Genomic DNA, 17553 nt, shown 5'->3' on the forward strand with positions numbered 1-17553 from the left:
CTCTGGGCCTTACTCTTGCAGCAACAGGAAGCATTATGATGATGCAAGAGAATTGTCCTGGTCTCACCAGCTGCCACTGGAAGGAATAGACCCCTTGCAGTAGAGTTGAGGATTCAGGGATACTTTGCTGCCATATCGCTTTTTGTGTTACTCAGCAACAGTGGCTGAGATTCCTGGATTGTAACACCACTGGTAACCCATTTTAAAATAGATCAATTCCCATCATTGCTTGGAAACCTGGTCTAGGGAGATTGTAATGATGGAGGAAATAGTAGATGTAGGCTTGGAATAAGAGAGACCTTTTAAAATTCATATCAAAGAGAGGTGAGACATGAGAGGAGAGGGGTTAGCAATATAGAAGGAGGGGTCATTTTGAGGGACAGTGACCTCCAAGACCTGAAGGAGAAAGAGTGAAACATGGAGAAGATAGATATCGGACATGTAAGAGTGTTCTGGAGGTAAGGATCAGGTTTTAGAACAACAATCCCATTGAACCACAGCACATAAGCAAAATATTGCAGATGATGGAAATCTGAATCAAAAACAGTAAATGCTTGAAATACTCAGATCAGGCAGCAGCTGCTAAATACAAATCATTTCAAAACTGATATACATTCCAATGAGAAAGAAAACTACCAAGGGGACAGCCCAACATCCGTGGTTAACTAAAAAAGTTAGAGACAATATCAGACTTAAAGAAAAAGTATAGAATTGCGCCAAGATGGGCGGTATCAAAAGATTGGACAGAATATAAAGAACAACAAAGAATGACAAAAAGATTAATCAGAAGGGAAAAATGAAAGCGCGAGAGAAAGCCAGCTGGAAATATAAAGACGGATAGTAAAAGTTTCTATAGACATTTAAATAAGAAAAGATTTAACAAAGTGAGTGTTGGTCCTATAGAAAGTGAGTCTGAGGAATCAATAATGGAAAGTAAGAAGATGGAAGATGAATTGAACAGGTATTTTGCATCAGTCTTCACTATAGAGGATAGAAGTAACATCCCGGAAATAGCTGTAAATCAGGAAATGGAAGGGGGGAGGAACTCAAGAAAATTACAGTCACCAGATAAGTGGTATTGAGTAAATTGTTAGAGCTGCGGGCTGATAAATCCCAAGGTCCTGATGGACTTCATCCTGGGGTCTTGAAAGAAGTGGCTAGTGAGATAGTTGATGCATTGCTTTTAATTTTCCAAAATTCCCTTGATTCAGGGAAAGTTCCATTAGATTGGAAAACAGCAAATGTAACTCCTTTATTCAAAAAGGGAGGGAGACAGAAAGCAGAAAACTAAAGGCCAGTTAGCCTATCATCTGACATTGGAAAAATGTTAGAAGCTATTATTAAAGATGTTATAGAAGGGCACTTAGAAAAGTTTAAGGCAATCAGGCAGAGTCAACATAGTTTTGTGTAAGGGAAATCATGATTAACCAATTTATTGGAGTTCTTTGAAAGAGTCACATGTGCTGTGGATGAAAGGGAACCGGTGGACATACTGCATTTAGATTTCCAGAAGGCATTTGATAAGGCACCACAGCAAAGGTTATTGCAGAAAATAAAAGCTCATGGTATAGGGTGTAACATATTGGCATGGATAGAAGATTGGCTAGCTAACAGGAAGCAGAGCGTAGGCATAGAAGGGTTTTTTCCTGGTTGGCGGGATGTAATTAGTGGTGTGCCACAGGGATCAGTGCTGGCATATCAGTTTCTTACAATTCATATAAATGACTTGGATGAAGGGACAGATGACAGGGTTGCTAAATTTGCTGACAACATAAAGATAGGTAGGAAAGTATGTTGTGAAGAGACATAAGGAGGCTACAAGGTGACATAGATAGGTTAAGTGAGTGGGAAAAGACCTGGCAAATGGAGTATCATGTGGCAAAATGTGAAATTGTCCACTTTGGCAGGAAGAATTTAAAAATCCTATTAGTTAAATGTTGAGAGATTGCAGAGTTCTGAGGTTCAGAGGGATCTGGGTGTCCGAGTACATGAATCACAAAAGGCTAGAATGCAGATACAGCAAGTATTTATGAAAGCTAATAGAATGTTATCATTTATTGTGAGGGGAATTGAATACAAAAGTAGTGAGGTTATGCTTCAGTCGTGCAGGGTACTGCTGAGACCACATCTGGAGTACTGTGTACACTATTGGTCTCCTTATTTAAGGAAAGATGTAAATGTGTTAGAAGCAGTTCAGAGAAGGTTTACTAGACTAATACCAGGAATGGGCATGTTGTCTTATGGGGAAAGGTCAGGCTTGGAGTTTAGATAAGTAAGAGGTGACTTGATCAAAACCTTTAAATCCTTAGGAGTCTTGACAGAACTGATGTGAAGAGGATTTTTCCTCTTGTCGGAGAGTCTAGAACTAGGAGGCATGGTTTCAAAATAAGGGGTCGTTCATTTAACACAGATGTGAGGAGAATTTTTTTCTCTCTGAGGGTCTTTGGAACTCTCTTCCTCAAAAGGCAATGGGAGCAGAGTCTTTGAATATTTTTAAGGCAGAAATAGACAGATTCTTGATAAACAAGAGGGTGAAAGGTTATTGGGGGTAGGCAGAAAGGTATAATCAGATCAGCCATGATCTTATTGAATGAATTGAAGGGCCAAGTGGCCTACTCCTGCTCCTAGTTCACATGTAAGAAATGTATTCTTAGCCAAGGGAAAAAAACATATATTTGGATGTAAAGTATGATGGATGGTATCCTCAGTTTGTGCTAGCTTATGATAAATAAGATAACAGCATCTTGTAAACCCACAAACACTACTATCCAGAAGAACAAGGGCAGCAGGCACATTAGATCATGTTCCCCACTAAGTCACACATACTGATTTGGACATCCCTCTTCCTTCAACAGCACTGGATCAAATCCTGGAACTCCCTCCCCGACAGCACTTGTGTGTGAACCACACGAGGTTCAAGAAGGCGACTCACCACCATCTTCTCAATAGAAATTGGGAATGAGCAATAACTGCTGGCCTTGCCCACATCCCTGAGCGAATTAATATAAAAGGACTCTGCTATCTCCATCTGAAATATGTGCAATTGTTTGTGTGAGTGAATGAGACAGTGACAGCAATATGCTGATAGGAGTGACAAGGGGTGTTGGCGTCAGGCGTGTTCGGTGGCGTGAGTGGACAAAATGGCACGAAGGCCAAAAATCAGTTTCATGACGTTGTGGAACCAGCTTACGATGGTCCCCTCAGCCCATTGATGGCGGGCTGCGTTCCTTGCCATCGGACATCGGGAACCTCATTGTAATACGTCAGCATATCATTATAAAGCCAGCCCGTTGGACTCATTCACTCCCACTGCTGGAGCGTCCATCCATGTGGGCAGGGATACACACCGGCGCAGAACACATCTTGACAACTGTGAGGTGCAGCAGTTGGGACTTGGCGCCATGGCCTTGCTCGCGTTGTGGACATCCGAGGAGCAGAAGATGCTGGAGCCCAACAGCAATGGGAGAAACATCCATGGCATGCTGGGTGGATTCTCATAGACATGTCTCTGCTGTGAAGTGGCGCATAGAAGTTGGAAAGTCACCGTTGATGCTCTCAACGGTTGATGGTTGAAGGGGTGGGGGAGGGAGGTCTAGGTCGACTGGGAGAGGGAGGGGTGTCGGGGGGTGGGGGGAGGCTGAGGTTGGGAAGGGAAAATGAACATGTTGGGGGGTGAGGTTGGGAGGGGGAAATGAAGGTGTCAGGGAGTGCAAGGTTGGCAGGGAGGGAATTAAGGTGTCAGAAGGGTGAGGTTGGGAGGGGGGTGTAATGGAGAGAAGATGGCAACTAGGGAGTTAGGTATAAGGTGGGGGAGGGGGGGAGGTGTAAGGGAAGGAGTTCAGAGGGTGGAAGGAGTGCAGAGGGGGGAAGGAGTCCGGGGTAGGAAGGTGTGCGGAGAGGGGAGGGAGTCTGGGGGGAGGAAGTAGCGCAGAGAGGGGAGGGAGTAAGGGTAGAGGAACGAGTCGGGAAGGGGGGAGGAGTAAAGTTGGAGGAAGAAATGAGGATGTCTGAGGGAGAAGGGAAAGAATAAGGCTGGAGGAAGAGATAAGGCTGGAGCAAGGAGTCAGGAGGGGGGAAAGGCTAAGGGTGGTGGAAGAGGTAAGGATGTCTGAGGGTCAAGAAGGGGGAGGGACTAAGTGGAGGGGGGGGAGTCTGGGGAAGGATGCAGAAGGACTAAGTGGGGGAAAGGGGTTCTGGGGGTGGGGAAGGGGTCCAGAGGGGGCAAGGGCATCTGGAGGTCAAGGGATCTGGAGGGAGGAAGGAGTCCGGGGGGGGAAGAGGTTCCGGGAGGCAAGGGGTTGCGGGGGCAGAAGAGGTCTGGAGGGGAGATGTCCAGGTGAATGTGCAAGGGCGGTGTCTGATGGGTCCATGACTCCCTCCTGGGGAGCGAACTGAGGGTGGGCATCGTATGAGGGAGTGGTGAGAATGACTGAGGGCAGAGTGAGGTGTGAGGGTGAGGGTTCGATGGTAGCAGTAGAAGGGACGGCGAGGGTAGTTGGTGGGGACTCAGAGGCAGACACGGACCCTGGGGGTGGGAAGAAGGAGGTCAGGGAGGTGAATGTGGATGGGGGTGGGATTTTCTGGAGGACGGGAGTGTGCACGTTCACCTGGACATCCCCAAAGGAAAAGGGTTGAGGTTGGTAGATCACATAGGGGAGGTGGTGCCAGGGGGTCAACTTTGATGGGGGAAAGGAAATGGGTGCCTGGGGGAGGGGAAAAGACGGGGGAGCTTCTGAAAAAAGCGAATCTAGACCATGCTATCTAAATCAAAAGTGAAACAAGAGTGGGCGAGATCAGGTGCTGCATAGGGATGTGATCATTGGGTGAGTGGAGATGCAGGTCAGCTCAGATGGGCAAATGAAAACAAACCACAGCAGGCAGCATTCAAAATGCTCAGGACATTGATGTATGGTTTGTGAAGGCTCCGCGTGTGGGAGAAGAGTGCTTGCACGAGGCTTTGAAAGGCTCTGCCACTCTCACGCTTCACCCTCCAGAATCACTCATGGGCCAACTGCTCCTCCTGCACTGAGAGAGGACGAGGCTGAGGGGCTCATAGGCAAAGGGGACTCAGAGAGAGAGGGCAGCCTCTCAGATTCCTGAGTGGGTGGCCCAGGGGTATACAGCTGTCACTCCTCCTCCCTTCAGATGCCTGGGGCCCCCGGCCTGACTCCTTGAGGGGTAGGAGCACCTGGAGGGGCGTCGAGGTGCCTCGTTTCCCTCTCGACTTGCCACTGCAGGAACTCACCCGTGTCCCTCCTTCTGCTGGACCAGGGTCTCCATGGCATCTGCCATTGCCCCCATGGAGGCCTCCATATGTGCAAATTTGGGCACCACTTTATCAAAGAGTAGGTGGACGCACTCCTCTGACTCGCATGCCAGTCTGTTGAGGGCTTCCAACAGCTCTGCGTGATATTCCCATGCCTTCTGCTGATTCTCCAGGATGAGTTGGAAGTCCAAATTCAAGGTTTTACCCACCCGCTACCGCACTTAGTGCAAATCTGGGACAATTCCACCCAAGGAGTGAGGAAGATAGAAGAAAATGTGTCTGCTGAAGATGGGGAGAGTTATCTGTGTGACAGATGATATGTGTGTGGACGATGGTGATGTGACTGCAACCAATTAGAATCTGCTGTATTTTTCTAATTTTAGATTAATCTGCTGGAGGTTGAACAACTTTTCTGTTCCACAATGATTTAAAAATAAACAGAGAGCAACAATTTATTTTCTGTAAAAAAATTAAAAATATTCAAGGGGCAGCTGGTGCTCCGGGTTAAACATTGGTCTTTCACCTCTGGGACCTGAGTTCAAAAGCAACCCAGACTGAAAGCTTGAAGGTGTCTCTACAAGAGTCCTGGGTGGAAGGAGGATGAGCAGTTTCAATTGAGTTCCTCGTGCGTGTGTGTGCGTGCGTGTGTGCGTGTGTGTGTGCGTGTGTACCTGTTTATTTAATTCAGCACTAATTGGCAATGGCACACAGACAGACCAAAGAATGTTTGTAAGAAATGAATAACTTAAGTTGGTGCTGTTCTGAGATTGTTTAGGGCAGAGTTTTTGAAGCTTTACTCTAAAGCTGGGAATATTTCATTGTATCTAGAGAAGTCCTACGTGGGACATCTGAAATGGAACCATTCCATTTTCCAGCACGAGCACCCAAAGAACGTGAAAAAGACATCAAAAATGTATTTATTTTTCAGTTCCACTTTACTTTGTTCTTTTTCAGAGTTGTTGGTCAGATCGAGGCATTGCTATTACAAATGTCAGACACCCTCACAAGCGAGTGTCAGAGATTAAATGCCTGGGCTCTGCTGGGGGAGGGAACAGGTGCCCAACTTGTAAGCAAGGCACCTTCAAAAGGTCTCACCAAGGAGGAACTAATTGGTAAGAAAACTTCTATGTTGCTATGACTTCCCAGTTATACCTACTGAAAGGTTACTTGTTGCTGGATGAATTATGATAGGTTAAAATCTCAATATGCACATCTGAACAGTTGCTGGTATAGCTCATTGAAACTCAACAACCTTGGCGTATTTCTGTAGGGCACCCAGATACACACCGTAGCCACTGTGCGCTGGTGGAGGGAGAGGTGTTTAAGTTGGTGGAGAGGGTGTTGATCAAGGTGTCTGCTTTGTCCTGGGTGGTGTTGAGCTTCTTGAGTGTTGTTGCAGCTGTGCTTCGTCCAGGCAGGTGGGGAGTATTCCATCACACTCCTGACTCCTGTCTGACACCCCTTTGGTGAAGAATGGTTCTTACACAAAGGAAAGTTCATGAACTGGATGAAATGACATTCCAATAGTTATGAGTTAATATTAAGGAGAAAAACTATCTTGTTAAAAAGCAGATCATGGCACCAATGAAACAGAATTACTCCTTTAAATTTTGTTGAAGACTATGATGAGTCTACAACGCTCATAATTCCTGAAGCACAGTGGCCCCCTCCAATCCCACCCTCCCCTCACCTCCTGCTCTCCACACTCCCCTCCCCGGGCAGCAGGTAATGAAAGATACCTCAATTATGAAATGTCAGAAAATTGTATTTTTAAAACTAACTTTACCCTCACATGACAGGAGCTGATGGAACCATCAGAGCCTGCGATCTCCTCCAGGTGAATCAGTTAACGGGACTGCTTACGCCAAGTACTGATGCTGTTATGCTTCTGGCCAACAAGTGCACCATGCCTGTGCTCCAAGGCTTCTTCCTTCACCCTCAAACCGGGCGGGTGCTCCCTGTTGCTGGCAACGTGTGTTATGACTCCATGAGATCCCGGCTTCTCCCGGTCACGGACTCGACAACAGGTCAGTTCCCTGAAGCAAAAAGCCAACTTCAACCATCATACTTCAATGCATAAACCATCGGGTAAATGAGTTAAAACACACACAGGATTTAAACACCTGAGCGAAATAACCAGTGAGAATTAGTAGGTGAAGAACGCAGAAATTTGTCAATATTGGTCATTAAAAGCCAGCAACAACACAAGAAATTCCTGGGTTGCTTTGAGCGCCTCATTCTGCTTTAAGGGCAAAAAAACCAAAAACGTGTGACATTTATTATTGCTGTTTGAATAGTTGGTGCTGAAGTATTATTGAAATAATGATGAGATTTTAGAGCTCTGCATACCAAGTACATCTCGTTTTACTTCTTATTTTCAAATCCTAGGAATAGTCTGCCAAAGTGGGGAGCATTTGATTCCATACGTGCCACACCCACAGTGTCCAGAAACTGGCCTCCCAGTGACGCTTCAGCTAAGAAGCCTGCATCATCAGAGTGAGTTGAAACTGGGAGGACCAATTGAAGATGCAAAGACAGGAATTGAGGTGCCCATCTTGGCTGTGACCATTCATCTGCAGACAGGGCTGGTCTATCCATTGGGAGGAACGTATATTAGCCCAGCCACAAACATGTTAGCACCGATTGAAATTGGAGCTCCTACGGTCCACGAGAAGACTGGCCAGGTGGTACCCATCATAGGCATTGGCCTGGACTCCGGTACAGGTAACAGTGATGATCTAATGAGATGTGAATAATAATGAGTAAATAAAGTACTGCAACCTCATTCCAAAATACAGGGTATAATAAACCTTAGTAGGGTTTATGTCAGGAGAATTGAGGTGGAGTTTGGGTGAACAAGGAGATGCGTATTGAATGAGATTAAGAATATACTGAAGAGATTAATTAATATCTAGGAATTTCGAAAACATATTGGTGGATAGAAAATATCATAATCACAAAAATGGCTCTTTCTAAGTCACAAATGACATTCCCAGTGACTATAACCATGGTGCATTATCCTTGATCAAGATGAACTATCTTGACGCCTCTGTAACCTTTGACATTGATTATTGGACCATCTTCCTCCAGTGCCTCTTTTTCATCTTCCAGCTCAGTGGAACCGCCTTTGCTATGTTCTAATCATCGACAGAACATTTCCAAAAATGGTTTCTCCTCTCACGTCTGCGTCAGTACCCTCCTCTATATAGTCCCGTCCTTTCAATTTCAGGCTCCCACCACCTGAAAACCTGCTGGTGAGGGAGCTTAAAATCCTGGCCATAGACAGTTTTGCTTTCTGACTGTCTCAGCTCATCAGCTGCTGAAAACCCCATTCATGCCTTCGTTACCTCTAGACTTGACTATTCCAATGCACTCCTGGTTGGTCTCTCACATTGTCCATCCGTAAACTTGAGGCCATCCAAAACTCTGCTGCTCATGTCTTAACTCTCCAGTCTCCTTATCACCCCCTGAACTCACTGACCTCCGTTGGGTCATCGGTTCCCAGTCAAGAAACCTCTTGATTTTAAAATCCTCAGCCTTCTCAAATCTGTCATGACTTGCCCCTCCATATCTCTGTAAGCTCCTCCAGCCTCACAGCTCTCTGAGATATCTGGGCCCATCTAATTCTGGTCTCGCACCTCACCGATTTTAATCGCACCCCATATGATGATGCAGCTGCCTAGGCTCTGAGCTCTGGAATTGTCTCTCCGCACCTCTCCAACTCTCCACCTCACTTGCCTCCTTTAAAACTCTCCTTAAAACACACCTCTTTGCTATCTGACCTAATGCCTCCTTATACGGCTAGCTGTTATATTTTGTTTTACAACACTCCTGTGAAGTGCCTTGGATGTTTTATATTTATATAGCGCCTTTAGCGTGATAATTTGTTGTTGAGAAAAAGTAGTGTAATAGTGTAATTTTCTTTCAGGAATGGTGGTGCCTCTTGGAGGCGTTCTGGAGTCTTCAAACAGTCCCCTGATAGTTGGGGACAGCTTCTTGGAGCCTTTCAGTGGAAAATCTGCTCAGATTTCAGGAGCTTATGTTCAGGAGACTCGAGTGTTGCCACACGCAGGTGGTTATCAGGCACTGCTAGATGCTGCCATGCTGGCCTGCGAGATTCGGGTGCTGGAAGTATTGAAAGAGTGTAAAGACAGCTTAATAGTGCAGAGATCAGAGGTGCCTTCCTGTCCCCAGAAGCAGCAAAGTTTGCTGATGGATGCACTGGGAAGTCTAGTGAAGGCGCGGAGAAGAAGCTGGGCACATATCATTCACACCGAACACAACCTGGGGAGACAAAGGAAGGAAGCCAAAGACCTTGCAGACAATGGTGGAAGTGTTGGTAAGGCTATCATCAAACCAAATAGGAAACAAATTTATAGGAAATTTTCTGGCAGCTACCCGAGGATTTACAATTTCAAACATGGCCATCATTAACAGATTATCTATTGAAACATTTGGGGAGGAGTTCAACTTCAGCTCAAAACAGATCTGAAGCCAGGGGAGCATCCAGTCCTCTTGACTGAAGTTTGAATCAGGATACCCATAAACTTGGTTAAAATCCTGGGACTCTCTCCCTAGCAGCACTGTGGGTGTAGCTACACCACATGGACTGCAGCGGTTCAAGAAGGCAGCTCACCACCACCTTCTCAAGGGCAATAAGGAATGGGCAATAAACGCGGGCCTAGCCAGCGACACCCACACCCCAAGAACAAATTAAAGCAAACATATTTTCAGGGTAGGATCTTATTTGAATGCTGCCAGAGAGTTGTTGGTGTCAAAGAAATGGCCCATTGCAGATTATTGGTTGCAGGAGGATGGGAAATCAGTTGGGATCCCATGCTGAGCAGACCAGCAGCTTGGGCATGGAGACTGCCAAGATGGGGTATGCATGGGGAGGAAGAAACCGATCCCAAAGCTGCTATTCCTGGCGCCACAAAAGTTTTCCCCAAAAAAGTTTCCAAATGTTTCTCTGAATGGCTTCCAATCATTTCTTTAAGGACCACTGGTTAGGTCACTCTCTCCATTTGTACCTGAAAATTGCCATTGGAGTCCTCCAACTAACATCAGACCCTGATTTGAATATTTAAGCCATGAGGTGTGTTGAAATTTGCATCAGAAGAGCCTTGGACAATTCATGGTGTTGCTCCTCCCACCTGATTTTCTATGGCAGTCAAGTGAAAATTGTTCCAGTACTCAAAAGTACTTAGTCCGTCCATCTGGTGGTGTGTGTGTTACTGTTCATTCTGAAACCGAGTTGCAATGGCAACATGCGCTTTTACACACATGTTGTAGACTGGAGCAATACATAGTAATGATAACAGCCCCAATGTTCTTTCATCACATGCTGACCAGGAATCCCTCCCACTCTTACCGCCTGCCATAGGCGTGTGTTGGAAGGATTTGCAGGTTGATACTCAACCTGTTTGGCCACATTCGGAACACAACGTCCTTGGACATCAAGTCCTGGAAATCCAAAGCTTCTGGCTCAGAGGCACAGACACTTCCCATTGCACACCAAGACCTCCAGTCCATCCGTTTAAAATAATACAAATCCAGTATTCCTTCAGCTGCCGAAGCAGGTGCATCTTCAGTTGACATCAAGAGTTAGTACTGAAGACACCAACACAGTGTTTCCCAATTTCCCTATTTGTATTGTTGTCTCTTCACACTTGCAGGAGATAATGCACTGGGAAGCTGTCAGACAAGTCTCTCACTCTCACGATACCATGCCTTAAGAGGACGATGGCAACCATGGACTTCCATGCATTGGTCCATGGTTATGCCTGGCAAGGTACTGCAGTGGTTTACTATTGCCTTCTGCAGATTCTGGCTGACCAGGAGACATTCCCACTCTTGCCATCTGTAATAGGTATACTTGAAGGATTTGCAGATTGATAATCAACCTGTTTGGCCATGTTATGAGCACACCTTCCATTGCTATTAAGTCCCGGAGTGGAACTCGAACCTGGAGCTTCTGGCTCAGAGATACAGATGCTACCGCTGTGCCACAAGATCTCCCCGTCAAGCAAGTATATAAGAGTCAAAACTAGAGGAGAAGGAACAACGTTCATTTTAAAGATGATTTTGCTTCACTTATAGGGATGATACCATTTACCAGCACAGGTCTGCTGGTACCTGCTGTCATTGGGATGCAGATACCTGATCCTGGAGGTTCTGATCTGGAAGTGCCTATTTTAGGAGTGGAATACAATAGGGATACTGATCAGCTTCTTCCTCTCGCTGGGACCATGGAGGATCCAGATGGGAAAGGTACTTTTTTAAGTTAATCTACTGTCTTCAATCCAATCATTGAAAACCTTTATTTATGTGGAGAGGTTGGGTAAGCTGGGATTGTTCTCCTTAAAGAAGATTGAGAGGACAATTAATAGAGGCATTCAAAATCATGAGGAGCCTGGTTAGAGTAGATGGGGGAAAACAGTTCCAGTTAGCGGAAGGGTTGTGAACCAGAATGTCACCAGTTTAAAGTGATTGGTAAAAGAACCAAAGACAACATAAGAGGAATTTTTTTTTATGCAGTGATTGGTTAAGGTTTGGAACGTACTGCCTGAGTGTGGGGTGAAGGTAGGTTTAATTTTGTCTTTCAAACAGGATTTGGATCATTATCTGAATAGAAAACATTTGCAGGGCTATGAACATATGAATTAGGAGCAGGAGGAGGCCACTCGGCCCCTCAAGCCTGCTCCACCATTCAATATCATGGCTGATCTGACTGCAACCTCCCACCTACCCCTCCCCCTCCAAAAGCCTTTCATCCCCATGTTTATCAACAATCTATCTACCTCTGCCTTGAAAAGATTCCAAAGACTCCCTACATCTCTGTTTTAAATGGGCGACCCCTTATTTTTAACCAGTGACTCCTAGTTCTAAATTCTCCTACAAGAGGAAACAGCCTCTCCACATCCACCCTGTCAAGACCCCTCAGGATCTTAAAGGTTTCAATCAATTCGCCCCTTACTCTCCTAAACTCCAGTGGATACAAGCCTAACCTGTCCAACCATTCCTCATACGATAACCCACCCATTCCTGGTATTAGACTAGTAAATCTTCTCTGAACTGCTTCCGATATATTTACATCCTTCCTTAAATAAGGTGACCAATACTGTATAAGGTACTCCTGATATCGTCCCTCTAGTGCCCTGTACAACTGGAGCATAACCTCCCTACTTTTGTATTCAATTTCCCTCACAATAAACAATAACATTCTGTAATTTTCCTAGTTACTTGCTGTACCTGCACACTAGCCTTTTGTGTTTCAAGCACTAGGACACCCACATCTCTCTGAACCTCAGAGCTCTGCAATCTCTCACCATTTAGATAATATGGTTCTTTTTTATTCTTCCTGCCAAAATAGACAATTTCACATTTGCCCACATTATACACCATTTTCCAGATCTTTGTCCACTCACAACCTATCTATGTCACTTTGTAGCCTCCTTATGTCCTCTTCACTACCTATCATTGTGTCAGCAGCAAATTTAACAACCATACCTTTGGTTCCTTCAACCAAGTCATTTATATAAATTATAAAAAGTTGAGATGCCAGCATGGATCCCTGTGGCACACCACTCGTTGCATCTTTCCAACCAGAAAATAGCCCATTTGTGCCTACTCCCTGTTCCCTGTTAGCTCACCACTCTTCAATCCATGCCAATATGTTACCCCCTATACCATGAGCTTTTATTTTCCACAATAACCTTCGATGCGGCACTTTATCAAATGCCTTCTGGAGACTAAATACTGTACATCCACCAGTTCTCCTTTATCCATAGCACATGCTACTTCCTCAAATAACTCCAATAAGTTGGTTAAACATGATTTCCCTTTCACAAAACCATGCTGACTCTGCCTGATTACAGAAAAAAGGTGGAGGAGGGGGATCAGCTGAGTTGCTCTTGCAAAGTTGGCACATCAAGCTGAATGGGCTCCCTCTGTGCTATAACTGTTCTATGACTCTATTCTATGATTCATCTCTTTGTCATTTGAGCAATAACAGTTAAGAACAAAAAAATACTGAAATAATCTACAATAAAATGCATGCAATCTAAAAATATCTGAAAGAGAGAAAGTTAATATTTCCAGCAAAATCTGGACAAAGGGATCATATTTTGACTTACTAACTCAACTTCTTTCAGAAAATGACAAATGTGCTGCGTATCTCTTTCGATCCCCTTTTTATCAGATTGGCTATTGGATTTGTCACCTGCAGTTCAAGACTTACGCTCGACTTGATTTGACTTTTGCTCACTTATGGGGAAGATCATCTATTTCCCCTTTTAGACTCACACACAGCACAACAACTTCTTATCTGATGGGTCAATCCTACTCTGACCTCTGGCCTCCAGTTCATAAATCTTAACCTTTTTCTATTTTATCAATGCTACTAAAGTCATCCCCTAACAACAACGATTTGCATTTGTCTAGCACCTTTCTGAACTTAAGAGTGACTTAGAACCTAGACTTAACTTAGACATAAACTAAATTTAGAAGTTAGAGTGTTTACAAAGTGAGCATTGGTCCCATAGAAAGTGGGTTTGGGGAATTAATAATGGAAAATAAGGAGATGGCAGATGAATTGAACAGGTATTTTGCATCGATCTTCACTATAGAAGACACAAGTAACTTCCCAGAAGTAGCTGTAATTCAGGAAGTGGAAGAAAGGAGGAACTCAAGAAAATTACAATCATCAGAAAAGTGGTACTGAGCAAATGGTTTGAGCTTCAGGCTGACAAGTCCTCTAATCCTGATGGGCTTCATTCTGGGGTCTTAAAAGAAGTGTTAGTGAGATAGTTTTGCAATAGTTTTAATTTTCCAAAATTCCCTAGACTCGGAGAAGGTTCCATTAAATTGGAAAATAGCAAATGTAACTCTTTTATTCAAAAAGGGAGGGAGACAGAAAGCAGGAAGCTACAGCCCAGTTAGCTCTACAACTGTCATTGGGAAAATGTTAGAAGCTATTATTAAAGACACTTAGATAAATTCAAGGTAATCAGGCAGAGTCAACATGGTTTTGTGAGAGGGAAATCATGTTTATTCAATTTATTGGAGTTCTTTGAAGAAGTAACGTGTTGTGGATAAAAGGGAACTGGGTGGATGTACGATACATAGATCTCCAGAAGGCATTTGATAAGGTGCCACGTCAAAAGTTATTGCGAAAAATAAAAGTTCATGATGTAGGGGTTAATATTTTATCATGGATAGAAGATTGGCTAGCTAATAGGAAACAGAAAGTAGACATAAATGGGTTATTTTCTGGTTGGCAGGATATAACAAGTGGTGTGCCACAGGGGTCAGTGCTGGAGACTCAACATTTTACAATTAATACAAATGATTTGGATGAAGGGACCAAAGGTACGGTTGCTAAATTTGCTGATGAGACAAAGATAGTTAGGAAAGTAAGCTGTGAAGAGGACATAAGGTGGCTACAAAGGGATATAGATAGGTTATGTGAGTGGGCAAAGGTCTGGAAAATGGTGTAGAATGTGGGAGATGTAAGATTGTCCTTTTTGGCAGGAAGAATTAAAAAAAAAGCATATTATCCAAATGATTATCTCAGAGATTGCAGAGCTCTGAGATGTAGAGGGATCTGGGTGTCCTAATGCATGAATCACAAAAGGTTAGTATGCAGGTACAGCAAGTAATTAGGAAATCTAATAGAAGGTTATCATTTATTGCAAGGGGAATCAAATACAAAAATAGGAAGATTATGTTTCAGTTATACAGGGCATTTGTGAGACCACACCTGGAGTACTGTGTATAGTATTGGTCTCCTTATTTAAGGAAGAATGTAAATACATTGGAGCAATTCAGAGAAGGTTTACAAGACTAATACCAAGAAGGGACAGATTGTCTTATAAGGAAAGGTTGGACAGGCTAGGCTTCCATCCACTAGAGTTTAGAAGAGTAAGAGGCGATTTGATTGAAACAAAGACCCCTGAGGGGTCTTGACAGGGTGGATGTGGAGAGGATGTTGTGAGAGAATGTAGAACCAGGAGTCACTGTTTAAAAATAAGGGGTCACCCACTTAAGACAGATGAGAAATGTTTCCTCTCAGAGGTTCTTGCGTCTTTGGAACTCTCCTCCTCAAAAGGTGGTGGGAACAGAGCCTTTGAACATTTTTAAGGCAGAGATAGATAGATTCTTGATAAGCAAGGGGGTGAAAGGTTATTGGGATAGGTGGGAATGTGGAGTTGAGGTTACAACCAGATCAGCCATGATCTGATTGAATGGTGGAGTAGGCTCGAGGGGATGAGTGGGCTACTCCTGCTCCTAATTCGTATGTCCGTTTGAACTCGCTTCTTCCTCTTAAACTTCAAAATACCATCCTACACTCTATGCTGCTGTGTTGAAATCAAGATATGGCACCATCTCCAATGCTAACTCGCAAAATTATAGGGCGGCTCACAGAAGTACTCCTGTTTCATTAACTTCCTTCTCTCCTACAAGCGTTAGATTTTTAAAATTAAAGCTTGATGTCCCATAGTCACCACCACTTGCTTGATATTGTGTTTTCTTCTAACTCATTTCAGCTTTGGGGTGGCCTTAATTCTAAAATATGGCTTTGGACCTTCACCTAAATTTTAAAACCTAAATCTAAACACAGAAAGTATTTCCTAATTGTTCCATAATTTCTGATCTGTTCATGCTTTTCCTGTTATATTAGGACTGATACCAATCACTCTGGGTGCCAGAAGTATAGATGGGATCACCGGTGAAATTGGCCCAGTTGTAGGTGCTCGTATAGATCCACAAACAAGGATTGTAGTGCCTGTCACACAGTCATCTGGAGCCTCCACAAGAAGAAAACCAGCTGTAGAAATGGTAATGCAATGGGGAGATGGGACGCCCCTGAAATCCCAGTATTATTTCTGATTAATGTCCTCATTTATGCTTCGACAAAATGTTTCACATTGCATTCCAGCGAAGATTGTGTCCCCCAGGGAGGTACCCTGTTGGTAGAGAGTCAGGGCTGCAGCGTTGTCGTTTCATCTCCAACTCACACTCCCTGTGACCACAGCTCACCACTGGGAATGTGGTCCCATGGAATTATATGTGTACACGTTCCTACTTTGCCATTACTAACTGCTAAGAAAGACACAAGCTAGTGTGTTAGTGCTGCGAGTGTGACAGAGTGACTAATGCTACCTTTATCACATGACGGTAAATAATTCTAACGTACTTTATATGTCCACCATTGCCTGTGTCAGGAACACTCTCAGGTTAGGTTGAGGAATGAGCAATCGAGGTATTTAAAATGATGAAGGGATTTAAGAGAATAGATACAGGGAAATTATTTAATTATTTCCTCTGGTAGGGGGAACTAGAATAAGAATACTAGGAATAAGGAACTAGAATAGAACTAGAATAATAGTTGAATTAGAGCTAGGACAATTAGGAATGAAATCACTTTTTCATACAAAGGATAGTGGGAATCTGGAAAACTCTCCTGAAAAGCTCTGGATGCTGAGGTCAACTGAAATGTTCAAACCTGTAGATTTTTATTATATCAAGCTGTCTAGTAATCTGCAGCAAAAGTTGGTAAATGGAATTGATCAACAGATCGACTGTGATCTCATTGAACTGTGGAAAAGGCTTGAGGGGCTGAATAGCCTACTCCTCTTCTTATGTATTCTGTCAGTAAGGTACCTCGGCCCCACCTGAAAAGAGTGCCCCCATCGGCACCTGTGTAATATTTATCCATTTCCTATACACACCATTCTGCAGTTTCTTCAAGTGTTATCGGCAATGAGTGCCAAAATAAGAACGATTGAATTGAGATTTTGCAAACTCATTTCACATAAGATCTTGACAGCCAAAATACAGAGAGGAGTGTCTTTCAGTCATGCTTGCTGGGTTCAAAACCAGGCTGCAGAGGTGAAAGTGCCAGGTGTATCCTACTTGCTCCCAAAAATATTCACAATTTAAATTTCACAAGAACACTTAGTGCTGCAAGTTGATGGCTATATCCATGTTTTTGTTCAGCTCGACGCTCTTGAAGAAGAACTCAGCTATAGACATGCTCATTGGCATCATCAGCGGCAGAAGGAAGAAGCTCTTTATATTGCCTTGAAGAGTTTGGTACAGGAGGTTTCTGACACCAAAGCTGATTGCAAGTTTGAGAAGGTACGGTATTCTTAGAGTAAAGGCCTACAATAAAGCTCTTGAAGTCAGGTGTCATAGATTTATTAAATAAATTATAAACAGTCATTTGGTGGTACAGAACTTGAGTATTGCTGAAAAAAGAGACATGCTGTTGAAGCTTTTCATCT

The sequence above is a fragment of the Carcharodon carcharias genome, chromosome 25 (assembly GCF_017639515.1).
Source record: "Carcharodon carcharias isolate sCarCar2 chromosome 25, sCarCar2.pri, whole genome shotgun sequence".
NCBI classification, from domain to species: Eukaryota; Metazoa; Chordata; class Chondrichthyes; order Lamniformes; family Lamnidae; genus Carcharodon; species Carcharodon carcharias.